Below are 16358 nucleotides of genomic sequence, written 5' to 3' on the forward strand. Positions count from 1 at the left end.
AATTCTTTTAAAAAAAAAAAAAACACAATACCCCACCCACATTACAACCCACCACCCACATACCCCTACTCTTACCCAAACCCCCCTTAAATAAACCTAACACTACCCCCTTGAAGATCTCCCTACCTTGAGTCGTGTTCACCCAGCCGGGCCGAAGTCTTCATCCGATGGGGCAGAAGAGGACACCCAGACCGGCAGAAGTCTTCATCCAAGCGGGGCAAGAAGAGGACTTCGATCCATCAGAAGTCTTGATCCAGGTGGCATCTTCTATGTTCATCCATCCGGAGCGGAGTGGCAGCATCCTAAAGACATCCGACGCGGAGCATCCTCTTCTTTCTTGATCCGACGACTAAATGACTGTACCTTTAAGTGACGTCATCCAAGATGGCATCCCTTGAATTCCGATTGGCTGATAGGATTCTATCAGCCAATTGGAATTAAGGTAGGAAAATCTCATTGGCTGATTCAATCAGCCAATCCGATTCAAGTTCAATCCGATTGGCTGATTGGATCAGCCAATCAGATTGAGCTTGCATTCTATTGGCTGTTCCAATCAGCCAATAGAATGCGAGGTCAATCTGATTGGCTGATTTGTATTTATTTTAGCTAGGTAGTTATTAAATAGTTATTAACTATTTAATAGCTATTGTACCTAGTTAAAATAAATACAAAGTTGCCTTTAAAATAAATATAAATCCTAAAATAGCTACAATGTAACTATTAGTTATATTGTAGCTATATTAATAGCTAGTAGGGGGCTTAGATTAGGTGTAATTAGTTTAAAATTCTTGTAATATTTTATTATTTTTGGTAATTTAGTGTTTGTTTTTTTTGTGGTACTTTTCTGATGGATGGAAGACCTCTTCTTGCCCCGCTTGGATGAAGACTTCTGCCGGTCTGGATGTCCTCTTCTGCCCCATCGGATGAAGACTTCGGCCCAGCTGGGTGAACACGACTCATGGTAGGGAGATCTTCAGGGGGGTAGTGTTAGGTTTATTTAAGGGGGGTTTGGGTTAGAGTAGGGGTATGTGGGTGGTGGGTTGTAATGTGGGGGGGGTATTGTTTTTTTTTTTACAGGCAAAAGAGCTGCTTTCTTTGGGGCATGCCCCGCAAAAAGCCCTTTTAAGGGCTGGTAAGGTAATAGAGCTGTTAACTTTTGTAATTTAGTATAGGGTAGGGCATTTTTTTATTTTGGGGGGGCTTTGTTATTTTATTAGGGGGCTTAGATTAGCTGCAATTAGTTTAAAATTCTTGTAATATTTTTTTATTTTTTGTAATTTAGTGTTTGTTTTTTTGTACTTTAGTTTAGTTTATTTAATTGTAGGTACTTGTAGTTAATTTATTTAATGATAGAGTAGTGTTAGGTTTAATTGTAACTTAGGTTAGGATTTATTTTACAGGTAATTTTGTAATTATTTTAACTAGGTAGCTATTAAATAGTCAATAACTATTTAATAGCTATTGTACCTAGTTAAAATAAATACAAAGTTGCCTGTAAAATAAATATAAATCCTAAAATATCTACAATGTAACTATTAGTTCTATTGCAGCTATATTAGGGTTTATTTTACAGGTAAGTATTTAGTTTTAAATAGGATTCATTTATTTAATTAATTTAATGATAGTGTAGTGTTAGGTGTAATTGTAACTTAGGTTAGGATTTATTTTACAGGTAAATTTGTATTTATTTTAGCTAGGTAGTTATTAAATAGTTATTAACTATTTAATAACTATTGTACCTAGTTAAAATAAATACAACGTTGCCTGTAAAATAAATATAAATCCTAAAATAGCTACAATGTAACTATTAGTTATATTGTAGCTATCTTAGGGTTTATTTTACAGGTAAGTATTTAGTTTGAAATAGGATTCATTTATTTAATTATAGTAAATTTATTTTGTTTTATTTAAATTATATTTAAGTTAGGGGTTGTTAGGGTTAGGGTTAGACTTAGGTTTAGGGGTTAATAACCTTATTATAGTAGCGGCGACATTGGGTGCGGGAGATTAGGGGTTAATAATTGTAGGTAGGTGGTGACGATGTTAGGGAGGGCAGATTAGGGGTTAATAAAATTTATTATAGTGTTTGCGAGGCGGGAGTGCGGCGGTTTAGAGGTTAATACATTTATTATAGTGGCGGTGATGTCCGGTCGGCAGATTAGGGGTTAATACTTGTAGTTAGGTTGCGGTGATGTTGGGGGGGTAGATTAGGGGTTAATAACTATAATGTAGGGGTCGGCGATGTTAGGGACAGCAGATTAGGGGTTAATAGCTATAATGTAGGTGGCGGCGGTGTCCGGTCGGCAGATTAGGGGTTAAATAATTTTATTATAGGGTTTGCGATGTGGGGAGGCCTCGGTTTAGTGGTTCATAGGTAGTTTATGTGTGTTAGTGTACTTTGTAGCACTCAGTAGTTAAGAGCTTTATATTCAGGTATAAGCTCTTAACTACTGACTTTATTCGGTAGATTTGGATGGCCGTGTATTACACTAGTACTATTTACACCTAATATACAGTACATAATACTAGTCTAATACACAGCATATCCCACCTAAAACATACCGAATTTCCGAATTTCGGAACCGAATCGAACCGAATAGAACCAAATTCAGCCGAATTTATTCGAATCCGAATAAATCCGAAATGAATTCATTCAAATTTTGCTGAATTCGAATCGATCCGAAACGAAATTCGAAAAATCTGAATCGATCCGAACCGAAAACGAACCGAATTTTTTAGCCATGCACATATCTAATACACAATAGATACAAATATATATTTTTGAATGTTTCGATATAGAATATCGCATAATTCGAATATTACATTTAAAGAAGGCATTAGAAATACTATTACAAGCATATAAATTCGAATTTTTCGAATTCGAATATTGCATAATTTGAATATTAAAGGGACAGTATACTATAAAATTGTTTTTCCCTTAATGTGTTGCCAAAAACTTTATTTACCAGTTGCAGAGTATACAATGTATGAGATTTGCTTTTTTTAATGCTTATTTGTGTATATGAATCAACTGATTTTGTGTTTTGAAGCCACAACCTAATAAAATGGGTTGAGTTTGTAGGTATAATCAGATCTCATCACTTTATCACATTGTGTACATATACCTGCTTCTTTATCTTATATCTGTCCATAAACCATTCACCAATACTTGGAGAGAGCAATGGAAAATTAACATGTTATTACCTTATCTCTTCTATAACCCCCTGGAAGTGTAATTTTTTCTAATGGCTGTGTTAACACAGCTTGGTCTTGAGGCCAAAAACTTTCAGGATGGGTTGGGATACCACAGGCTAAATGAAATATTTCAAATACTAATATAAGGCTAATTGAAATACTTGTAAAAATTTAATACACTCCAGCAGGTAAAGTGGATCATTGGGAAAAAATTAAAGGGGAGAATTTTTTTGAGTAAACTGTCCCTTTAAATTTAAAGAAAGCATTAGAAATACTAATACAAATTCAAATTTTTCTAAATGAATATTTTCAAATGTAATCGTGAAATTCAAAACCGAACATTCGAAAATCGAATGTTAGAATGTTATGTAAACATTCGAAATTCGATTCGAACGAACAAATGTGTTAAAATTTGTTTCATTTTTTGAATGTTGCGAAACATTCGCCCATCCCTAGTGTGTGTGCATGTATATTAATTAATCCGTTAAAGTGCACTCACTTGAACAAAATATACATCCACCGAGGTGCTAAGTGTAATGGGATACATACATCTTTAGAGATATTGACACCTTTTCAAATGGCTCCAAAACAGAGTAAAAAAACACACACATATATATATATATATATATATATATACTCTATACGTGAAAAACGTGATCGGGTTTGCTCGTGAGTAAGAGTGTAAGGTTTTCTTCCCACGTTTTGCGCTCCATTGTAGTCTATGGGGGAATACGTTAATGCAATTGCAATATTCAAAGGTCAACATTTTGTGCATGTCAGGTTAGTACTTGTGCTAAAACGTTTTCTTTTAATAAACGCGCACAAAAAGCTTACTTCTAGCGGGGTTAATGTGCAAGCATGAGGGATAAATATTGCTCCACTTGTAATCTAGGCCATTGTATTTTACAGTAATACACACAAATACTGTATATAACAAACTATATACAAATCACATATATACAATTTACACACAATTTTCCATCTCCTTTATGTTTATTATTATGCCTGATGAAACGGCCGTTAGAGCCGAGAAACGCGTAGCATATTGCTATATGCTCACCTGAAGGATTGTTTTGTACATTAAGCTGCATGTTACAGCAATAAAGAATTTTGATTTTACTTTGTGGCTTTGATCCTCATTGGGTGATCTGACTACTACCATGCACCTGTCCTGAAGAAAGTGGAGACCGGAGGGAGCCAGCTGGTTAGCTCTAATAACCAGCCTGCGTCTACAAGCACATAGGTGTGCTGTGTAAAATTGTGAGTACCCTGTACAAAGAATTTTTGCTGCATATGCCATTATCCATCACAGATACACACATTTGGGCGCCTCTCTTGTGTTTGCATACTTACAGATCTACTACCCTGCCGTGGAGGAAGTATTACTAAGATCGCTGGGAGAAAGCACACTTCTGTTTTGGATATCTGGGTATCCCTTGTGAAAAGTCTGTTTACAGTTTAGACTTTTAAAAGACTACCAATTTGCCTTTTATATTCTTTCTTTTTATAGTTACTGTTTGGATTTTAATCATTAAGTAATTTATTTTTTAAATATTCACTCATATTGATTGTCTTATACAGCGCCCTCTAGTGAAGATCATTATCTCACATGTTTATTATTACGTTGTTTGTTCATGTTTTTTTTTTATTCTTTATTACCAATGATGATTGTATACATAGCAAATATTTGGGGTTCTAGGGGAGTAACCTGTTTATATTGGGGAAACATTGCCAGAAATATCTAATGTTCTAAACAATATCTGCACGTTTAAATGAACCTTTGACACATTACCAGAAAGTAGCACTTGTAGCAGTTGAAAGTAAAAAGTTTTTGCTTGTGCACTAACCCAATGCACACAAAAAAAGCTGAAGTTAGCATATTGCGCGTGCGTTAACGTATTCCCCCATAGAAGTCAATGGAGCAAAAAAAGTGAGGAAAAACCTAACACCCTTCTCGTTCACTAACCCGACCGCATTTTCTCAAGTGCACTAATCCGACATGAAAATATTAATATTTTACATTCCAATGTTCTTCACTTAGATGAATATGTTCTGTTTATTGGTAAATACATATTTCTGCATATATCTGATGGTATTTTGGTAAAATATATGTTCACATGTTCACATTAACTTTAAATTTGTACTACAAGCGCTAAACCCGACGCACACAAACACCCACGTTAAACCCCTTTTTGTCTTGCCTGAAAGTATTCTGGGTATGTGCTCTGGGGTTTACCTTAAGGGGTCGATATATCAACCTCTTCGGCAGGCTTTCACCTGCCTACGACTGCAGGTTTCCACAAGAGAACCTGCACGCTGTATTTAACAAGCAGCGGTGATAAGACCGCTGCTTCCCTACTCTTTGACCACCTCTTAGGTGGCGAATTTCAATCTCCCCGGTCTAGTCCGACTGGGGAGATTGACAGCTCCTGCCCGCACCTGATTGGCTGTGCGTGGGCAGGGGGAGGGATTGCACGCGAGTGCAAAATAGCGCTCGTGTGCAATGCTGAATTCCGACAGGGGAATTCAGCCCGCCAGAGGCAAGCTGCGGCGGACAGGAGTGCGTATGTGCACCCCTGTCCGCCTCAGCTTGATAAATCGCCCCCTGAAGATCTGTTCTTCAGTTTTGCCATATTTTCTGGAAATACAAATTCCTTTTATAACTATTACTACCTTTTTTGTACATACATTGCACATAGGTTAAGAGTTTAGATCATCCTGCATGTAAACATTATACATTCTGAAGTGCCTATCTGGGGAGCAGTCTATAGTGAAGTTTCCGTGGCATCACTGGAAATCAAAGTTGACTGATTGGCTATATGTGCATTCTAGCTTCACAACCGTATTTTGCATAAATGGCTGCTTAATAATGTTGCAAGATCAGTATTTTCATTCTTCAGATATGGTTGACATTCTTCCATACATAATAAATGGGGGAATTATTTTAAACCCGGCAACTATATCTGCAGTCTCCCTAAATCTCAAAGCAACTTGAATATTGAAAGGTTTACGTATACAACATGAATGCTGATTAATATTATACAGCTAAGGATCGAATCAATTTGCTTTATCTTATATAAAATGAGCACAGTTGTGACATTATAATTGGATTGAGCAATGGATGAGTAGACACTGGTTTGGCTGTTAGGTTTGGCTTTGATTGTTAGGTTTGGCTTCGATTAACTAATCTCATTGTTCTTTAAATTATGTGGAGCAATTACAGAAATAAGTTTCAAATGTATGTGCTGACCTTGGTGTCTACAGAAGACAGACTTTAGGCAAATCTTGCATTGTACTTGCAGATTTTATGCTCCAGCATTGATAATTGTCTCAAGTTTTGTAGCTTTCCTTAACACCTTTTTCAATACTATATCTGTCAAATTTGTTTTCATATGTATGTCCACAGTTACTGTACATGAGCAGTTGTATACAATGCAAAGAAAATTCATTCTGAGGACCTTATGGCTTAATTGAAAATATGCTGAGAAGCCACACACTCTACCTTGATATATTTGCAACACATATATTTCCTTTCTCTCCAGCTAAATTGTACCAATCAGTGTCATTTCATGGTCAACGTGTATATGTAAGTTGTTGCTAAATTGCTGCGCACAAGTAACATCAAGTTTTTGCGCACGTCAGATATAGTGCACTTATTACAAGTTGAACGTAAATATAATGGTGAGAGCGCAATCTTATTTTACGCGTCAGGCTAGCACAGCTGAATCCCTTGCGGTAAGGTGTAGTGCGTTTTTAAAAAAAATGTCACGAAACATAACATAAATAAATTTAAAAACAGTTACACTCATATAAACACTATCTGGATTTTTTTTTATTTACATATTTAAAAAAAGGTATAAGGTATATGACAAGGTGTTTAACTGCAAAGGGCTAATATATCAAAAAAGTCCAATAATAACGGAATATTGAAGAGGATACATTACCCCTCCTAAAGCAGCACTCTATTTTATGTGAAAAAAAGCTTATACAAAATATGTATTTGCTTAAAATGATCTCCAAAATATACTGAATGATTGCATAAATAGAATATAAAATCACACAAATGGGTAGTACCACCAAAAACACTTTACTTAAATAGCATGCATCTATTTAGTCTATTTATGCATTTATTCAGTATATTGAAGATCATTTTAAAGTAAATAAATATTTTGCATAAGCTTATTTCACATAAAAAAAAATATTATTTGCCTTTCTTTGGAGGAGTTTGAGTATAAATATAAGGGTCTGCAAAATTCCTTGAAAAAGGGTTTTCAGTTCAATTTAACTTATGAAACTATGCCAGTTATTTATAATGTATATATACATACGTATACATGTCTAATTATGTGTGTGTGTATATATATATATATATATATATGTGTGTGTGTGTGTGTGTGTGTGTGTCTGTACATATGTATTTATGTGTTTTACTGCACATATTTGACATTCTAATGTTCTTACATACAGGATAATGTAAACATTTTTTTTCTATTTGAAGAACATAGAAATGTAAAATATGCATAACCCGCATAGGGGTTTACAATTTAGGTCTAACGTGCTATCAGGTTAGTGCACATGAAGAATTGCGAACCTCAATTCACATTATTGAAACATTAACCCCTTAATGACAACTGACGTACCAGGTACGTCATGCATTAACAAGTAGTTAATGACAATGGACGTACCTGGTACGTCAGTTGTCTAAGAGAGTGCTGGAAGAGATCGCAATCGCTTCCAGCAGCTCTCAGGGTATTGCAGTGATGCCTCCATATGGAGGCATCCTGCAATACCTTTTTAGAAGACTCCGATGCAGAGAGGGCCACTCTGTGGCCCTCTCTGCACCGGTAGCGATGGTGCCGGTTCGTTGGTGGGTGGGAGTGCAACAGGGAGGCGGGTGGGCGGCCCATCGCTACCCGGCATCCGGTTCCTAGAAGTGCAATGTGCACGCCGGGTGCTGGGAGCGTGCGGGGGCGCGCGTGCGTGTGCGCGCATTAGCTGGCCACTGACACCAATGAGTAGGGAAGAAGGGGGGGGGAAAGATTTTTTTTTTTAATAATATAAAAGGATCTGGGAGGGGGAGGGGGGTAGGGGTATTGTGGGGGGCTGCTACACTACAGAAAACCCCCCAAAAAAAAGAAAAAGAGCAAAAAATACTTTTGTTTTTGGCCAAATTGGGTACTGGCAGACAGCTGCCAGTACCCAAGATGGCCGCAATTAGATAGGGGAGAGGGTTAGAGAGCTGGGGGGGGGGGATCATGGAGGTTGGGGCTAAGGCAGGAGTCCATCACAGCTAAAATATTTTATTTTTTTTATAAAAAAAAAAAAAAACTCCTTTTATTTAGTACTGGCAGACTTTCTGCCAGTACTTAAGATGGCGGGCACATTTGTGGGGTGGGGGAGGGAAGAGAGCTGTTTGGGAGGGATCAGGGGGTGGGATGTGTCAGGTGGGAGGCTGATCTCTACCCTAAAGCTAAAATTAACCCTGCAAGCTCCCTACAACCTACCTAATTAACCCCTTCACTGCTGGGCATAATTTACGTGTGGTGCGCAGCAGCATTTAGCGGCCTTCTAATTACCAAAAAGCAATGCCAAAGCCATATAAGTCTGCTATTTCTGAACAAAGGGGATCCCAAAGAAGCTTTTACAACAATTTGTGCCATAATAGCACAAGCTGTTTGTAAATAATTTCAGTGAGAAACCTAAAATTGTGAAAAATGTAAAGTTTTTTTTTTATTTGCTCGCATTTGGCGGTGAAATGGTGGAATAAAATATACCAAAATGTGCCTAGATCAATACTTTGGGTTGTCTTCTAACAAAAAATATATACATGTCAAGGGATATTCAGGTATTCCTGACAGATATCAGGGTTCCAATGTAACTAGCGCTAATTTTGAAAAAAAGTGGTTTGGAAATAGCAAAGTGCTACTTGTATTTATGGCCCTATAACTTGCAAAAAAACTAAGAACATGTAAACATTGGGTATTTCTAAACTCAGGACAAAATTTAGAAACTATTTAGCATGGGTGTTTTTTGGTGATTGTAGATGTGTAACAGATTTTGGGGGTCAAAGTTAGAAAAAGTGTGTTTTTTTCCATTTTTTCCTCATATTTTATTATTTTTTTGTAGTAAATTATAAGATATGATGAAAATAATGATATCTTGAGAAAGTCCATTTAATGGCGAGAAAAACGGTATATAATATGTGTGGGTACAGTAAATGAGTAAGAGTAAAATTACAGCTAAACACAAACACCGCAGAAATGTAAAAATAGCCATTGTCATTAAGGGTAAGAAAATTGAAAAATGGTCCGGTCATTAAGGGGTTAAATATAAAAAAATAAAAATAAATATTCATTATTAAAATTATTATACATACTGTAATTTTTTTATATATATATATATATATATATATATATATATATATATATATATATATATATATATAAGAAGGGCAATAAGTCCAGCACAAGTCAACAGTTCATAAACAGATAGCAGAGTGCACGGCAGCCAGAGGGTCCTGCTCACCTCCAATATATAAATCCAAAGGAAAAAGGCAAGTGGCTCCAGCACTGTTTCATAAAAGTGGAAAAACCTTTATTGAGGTGTCATCATGAAAAGACAGCAACGTTTCAGGTAACACAAACCCTTAATCATGCTTGATTAAGGGTTTGTGTTGCCCGAAACATTGCTGTCTTTTCATGATGACACTTCAATAAAGGTTTTTCCACTTTTATGAAACAGTGCTGGAGCCACTTGCCTTTTTCCTTTGGATATATATATATATATATATATATATATACTATGGATTATTTAGATTTTAAAACAGTATGTATAATAATTTTTAATATTTTAGATTTAATATTTCAATAACACGCTTTGAGGTTAGCAATTCTTCATGTGCGCTAACACGACACCACATTAGTCATATTTTAAATTACTATGTTCTTCAACTAGAAAATAATTTAAATTTTATACATATATATATATATATATATATATATATAATATAAACTAGATATCTATACCTTTATATCTATTGGAATAGATTTAAAGGTATATACAGATATACCTGTATATAGAAATATGTATTTACTATAAAAATTATATTTTTCTGTATGTGAAGAACATTGGAATGTTAAATATGGATAACTCTTGTGTGCAAGCGATAGGTGTTAGGATTTTTTCTTCTGCGCTTCTACAGAAGAAATGGAGAAACTAATAGAATTAGTGTCTGTATACTGTGCTTATATTGTGCTGTATCACTGTATAATTGTGAATTATGTGGACATACAGATAACATATTACTAGTTATCAATACTGTATATAACACTAGTTTATTTTTTCTTGTTTGTATTGTGAGGCAATGAGTATTCTTTGGGGCCTGGAGCTTTTGGAAACTTAACATCAATTTATTTAATAAACGGAAAAGAAAAAAAAGCAGCCAGACAGGTGCTGCCCTGCAGAACAGGAGCATTTCAGACTCTATTGCTATGATATGTGTATTACTTTGTTCGTGGAGCAGCTGATGTCACAATAACAGCTGCTGGGCCAGGGATGGTTTATTCAGCTGTGTTGTGACCCGAGATCATGCGGCAGGCTGGCTGCATGTGGCTAAGGGAATTCAGAGACAATATTATGTTATAAAGGTGATCTACAGAATGATTTAGCAGCCAGTCTTGCCTTAATAATGACAGTCTCCTGCACTTGTTATTTACCTTGTAATACTCTGCTCAGGAATGACAACTTGCCCCATGACACCTAATTCTAAACAAGACCATCTAGATTTTGTCCTCCAGTCCTGGCAACAGAAGGGCTGCGTGTTGTAAGCTGTGGAACAGTGATGTCTTGTCCAACCAGATATACTTCTAAACATCAAATGAAGGAATGTTGTATTTGTTCATTCGTTTCTTTCAATATTTAAAAATCTAGCATCATTTAAAAAATAAATTGTCTAATCTAGTCTGAGTTTTTTTTTTATTTAACATTTTTGTAGAATTTTGTCTCAGTTGCAATCTAATGATCATATGTTATTTAAATACAAATTTCTTAGTTTAAAATTGTAATTTAGGCCGTGTTTTGAACTTTTTATAAAAAGGAACGTAAACCACTTGTAATTACAAGACATTTTGTTGTGTTGCTAAAGAATAACATATCACCTAAGTCTTAACGTATTTAAAACAAATTAACATCCATTTATTGCAATTATCTTTCAATAGCCAAACTCCACCTACAATTTGCCTTATTTGAAAGAGCCATTCTGGGCTTTAGTCAAACAATAAGACTAGTCACTGTCATAGGTTAGTATAGAATGAATTGTTTTGCAGTTATCTGCCACTTAGGGAGAGATATGTGGCAGGTTTAGCCTTGATAACTCAGCAGGGTGCATTTCAAACTCAGAATAAGAAATTGCTCAATTTGTAGAGCTAAATTACATGAAATTAGGGACAAAATAAATAATTAAAGAATATTGCAAATTAGTTTCATTGTGCATAACTTATAATTTTATATGTAATTATCAAAGTGTACTGGGGATATGCATTTTGGATCCTTTGTGAGTATCTGAATGTGAAAGTAAGCAGCGGCTCGTGCCCTCTGGATATTTACATAGCTGGATTGATTCCTGTAAAAGATCCCCACACTAAGATTTGCAAGAATGAATCCGGCTACGAAAATATCCGAAGGGCACGAACTTCAGCTTACCGCTGCTTTCGAATCCTCACGAAGGAACTGCATGCATATCCCTAGTGTTTACTGTCCCTAGAAACAGCAATAACTTGTTTTCCCTTTTCTGCAGCTTTCCGTTAGATAAACCTACTATTAGACATTATTAGAACAGGTTAACACCTTTTTTATTAAGAAAACCTCCATTGTTTGGAATCAGCAGTAAAGATAAGATAACAACTGTAAATTATGAACAGATATGTAGCAAGGCTAGACTTGTGAAGTCTGCCACAAGCCCTTTCAGGTTTTCAAGTCTGTTTTTAGTTTTCAGATTTAAATTGCAGGAAAGGGTGCAAAATAAATTCTGAGCATATTGCAAAGTTGTTTTATTATGCATAATTAAAGGGATAGAAAACCCAAAAACAGATAGAGCACACCATTAAAAAAAAAGGTTCCAATTTTCTTCTATTATCAAATTGTCTTTGTTCTCATGATATTCTTTGTTAAAGAGATACCTAGGTAGGGGTCTGGAGCACTACATGGCTGGAAATAGTGATTCCATCTAGTGCTCTTGTAAATGGATAACATTCTTGTAAAACTGTTGCAATATAGGGCTGCAGAAATCGGCCAGCTCCTAAGCATACGTCTCGGTTTTTCCACAAAAGATACCAAGAGTACAAAGAAAAATTGATGTCCCTTTAAAGGGACACTGTACCCAAAAATTTTCTTTTGTAATTCAGAAAGAGCATGCAATTTTAAGCAACTTTCTAATTTACTCCTATTATCAATTTTTCTTCATTCTCTTGCTATCATTATTTGAAAAATAAGGCATCTAAGCTTTTTTTGGTTTCAGTACTCTGGACAGCACTTTTTTATTGGTGGATGAATTTATCCACCAATCAGCAAGGACAACCCAGGTTGTTCACCAAAAATGGGCCGGCATCTAAACTTACATTCTTGCATTTCAAATAAAGATACCAAGAGAAAGAAGAAAATTTGATAATAGGAGTAAATTAGAAAGTTGCTTAAAATTTCATGCTCAATCTGAATCACGAAAGAAAATTTTTGGGTACAGTGTCATTTAAGCATTTTATATTACAATCTGAAAGTGTTTACTGTCCCTTTTAAAACTAGGATTCACCCTGCAGAGGCTAATTAGGAACATATATAAATTAGTTACAAGAGTAAGCAAACAATGGCTGTGTGAAATAAGCATTATTAGGCTTATGAAGTAGGGATCGGCACACAAAGCCTACAATTTAACATTAATATAGAAAAAAGGGGCAGAATAAATCTTGTATATTGCATCATTTTGTACTACAAAGAATTAAACAGAGCAGTGGTACAATAAGTGTGTAAACTTACTGTGAGGGGCAAGCACAATACAAGTTGCACTACTATGTAGGAGTAGAAAGGTGGTGTAATCTATAGACACCATTAGATGTAGACAAACAAAAGATATGAACAGAGGCAAAGGTGTCTGTTATCTCCTCTACTGACTCAGCACTGACTCACACTACTGTCATCACAAGGTCACTAAACTGCTTGTGAGCAAAATGATGTAAATAAATAGTTAATAAATGTGCAAATGCACTAATTATATGTAACATTAACCCCTTAGTGACCAGACCATTTTTCAATTTTCTTACCGTTAAAGTGAAGGTAAACTTTCACGAATGAGTGCCCAGTTTTTAAAAATAATATTAAAAACATTCATAAAAGTTTACATTTCAATGGTTTTGTTAAAATACTTACCTTTTCTTCTTGCAAGCCGGAGCAGCGATTTCCCCGCCCGCAGCTCGTCTCTTCTCAGCAATGACGAATCTGGCTTCCTCCAATCACGGCGTGGCCTTAGACAATGTTTGCTCTTAAGGGGAAAGTCATGATAACATAAGAAGAGACCACCTGTGGGCTGTAATGTATTTAGCTGTAATTTTCCTCTTACTCATTTACTGTACCCACACATATTATATACTGGTTTTCTCGCCATTAAATGGACTTTCTAAAGATACCATTATTTTCATCATATCTTATAATTTGCTATAAAAAAAATGATAAAATATGATGAAAAAATTGACAAAAACATACTTTTTCTAACTTTGACCCCCAAAATCTCTTACGCATCTACAACCACCAAAAAACACCCATGCTAAATAGTTTCTAAATTTTGTCCTGAGTTTAGAAATACCCAATGTTTACATGTTCTTTGGTTTTTTGCAAGTTATAGGGCAATAAGTACACGTAGCAACAGTGGCGTCACTATGGTTGGTGTCACCCGGTGCGGTAACTCATGGTGTTACCCCTTCTGACCATGACACCCGAGTGCAGTCCGCAGCCCCCGCAGCAGTGACGCCACTGTATATACACACACATATACATATATATATATATATATATATATATATATACACACATTCACACACACACAGTATATATACTGTAGATATATACTGAATAGATAGATAAAGATTAGATACAGATAGAGATAGATAAATAGATAGATACTGAATAGATAAATAGATAGATACTAAATAGATAGATAGACATGTAAATATAAATAGATACAGATAGATAGATACTGAATAGATAGTTTGATAGATAATAGATAGATACTGAATAGATAGATATCTAGATACAGATAGATAGACAGATTGATTAATATAGGTAGACAGTGAGATTGAGGATAGATACATAGATAGAGATAGGGAGATGAAGATAGATATGGTGAAAGAGCTATGAACTTGAAAAGTATAATTTTTAAAGGGACAGTCTAGTATTAAATTAAACTTTCATTATTCAGATAGGACTTTTAATTTTAATCAACTTTCCAATTTACTTTTATCATCAAATTTGCTTTTTTCTCTTGGTATTCTTAGTTTAAACTAAACCTAGGTAGGCTCATATGCTAATTTCTAAGCCTTTGAGGGCTGCCTCTTATCACATGCTTTTCAAATCTCTTTTCAACACAAAGAGACAGAAAGCACACGTGGGCCATATAGATAACACTGTGTTCAGGCACAAAACAATGCTAAATTTAAGACAATAGATAATAAACAGTCACAGTCATGTGATCAGGGGGCTGGAAGAAGGTTCCTAGATACAAGGTAATCACAGAGGTAAAAAGTATATTAATATAACTGTGTTGGTTATGCAAAACTGGAGAATGGGTACTAAAGGGATTATCTATCTTTTAAAACAATAACAATTCTATGGTAGACTATCCCTTTAAATAAGAATTACAACTAGTTATAAGCATATTTTATTATTCAGACAATTTCCTTTTCATATATTTAACAAAGTGCATTGGAGCCTTTTTTTAGTTAAGTAGCTGAAAACATATTAAAACATATTTATGCATTAATCTCTAAACTTTACAAAATAATTTCCAACTCTGAAGCGGCAGATCCCCCCTCATATACATACTCTTGGAATAGAGACCTAGACTGTGAAATAGACATGGATACCTGGCGCAGGGCCTTTAAATTAATCAAAAAGTCTTCGGTTTTGGCATTAACTCAAGAAATCCACCTAAAATATTTGTGCAGGTGGTACTTAACCCCGACACGCCTCCATAGGATTTTCCCAAGCCTAAATAATACATGTTGGCGGAGCTGCGGGGAAGAGGGTTCTATTCTCCACATTTGGTGGTCATGCACCCGATTGCTTGACTTCTGGCCGGCTATCTTGACAGAGATGTCAGAGATTCTTGGAGTTGTGATTCCTCACAATCCTAAAGTTATTCTGTTCCTTGACCTCCCTAAAATAGAGGGAGTAGGTAAACGACCGTTACTCCTAATTATGATCTCTGACGCTAAAAAACTCATTCCAAAATATTGGAAATCCCAGACAGTGCCCACTCGGGAAATGTGGAGAACTGCGGTTTCCGATCTTCTCTTATTAGAGAGATATCATTTCCTAAAAACGCACAATTTGGAAACGCATGAATTGATGGTGGCGAGGTGGCGAGGGAGAATATAAATTCTTTCTACTTTCTACTCTTACTTTCTTCCCTCCTTCAGAAAACCCGTATTTCTATCCCTCCTCCCTCTTCCTTTTCATACTATTCTCTTTTTTCTTTTCTTGATCCTTAAAAACAGTGAGACTTTGGACAGCTGTCGCTGTCAAAGTTCTGAAAAATGTAAAATCTGAATAAACACCGTGAGAAAAGTTTACATATAAAAAAAAAAAAAACATATTTATGCAATATTCATATTTTAACCCCTTAACGACCAGCGCCGTACCCTGTATTGAGGGGGGGGGGGCAGCTACACTACGGAAAAACATAATTTATGCTTACCTGATAAATTCCTTTCTTCTGTTGTGTGATCAGTCCACGGGTCATCATTACTTCTGGGATATAACTCCTCCCCAACAGGAAATGCAAGAGGATTCACCCAGCAGAGCTGCACATAGCTCCTCCCCTCTACGTCAGTCCCAGTCATTCGACCAAGAATCAACGAGAAAGGAGTAACCAAGGGTGAAGTGGTGACTGGAGTATAATT

The sequence above is a fragment of the Bombina bombina genome, chromosome 1 (genome assembly GCF_027579735.1).
Source record: "Bombina bombina isolate aBomBom1 chromosome 1, aBomBom1.pri, whole genome shotgun sequence".
NCBI classification, from domain to species: domain Eukaryota; kingdom Metazoa; phylum Chordata; class Amphibia; order Anura; family Bombinatoridae; genus Bombina; species Bombina bombina.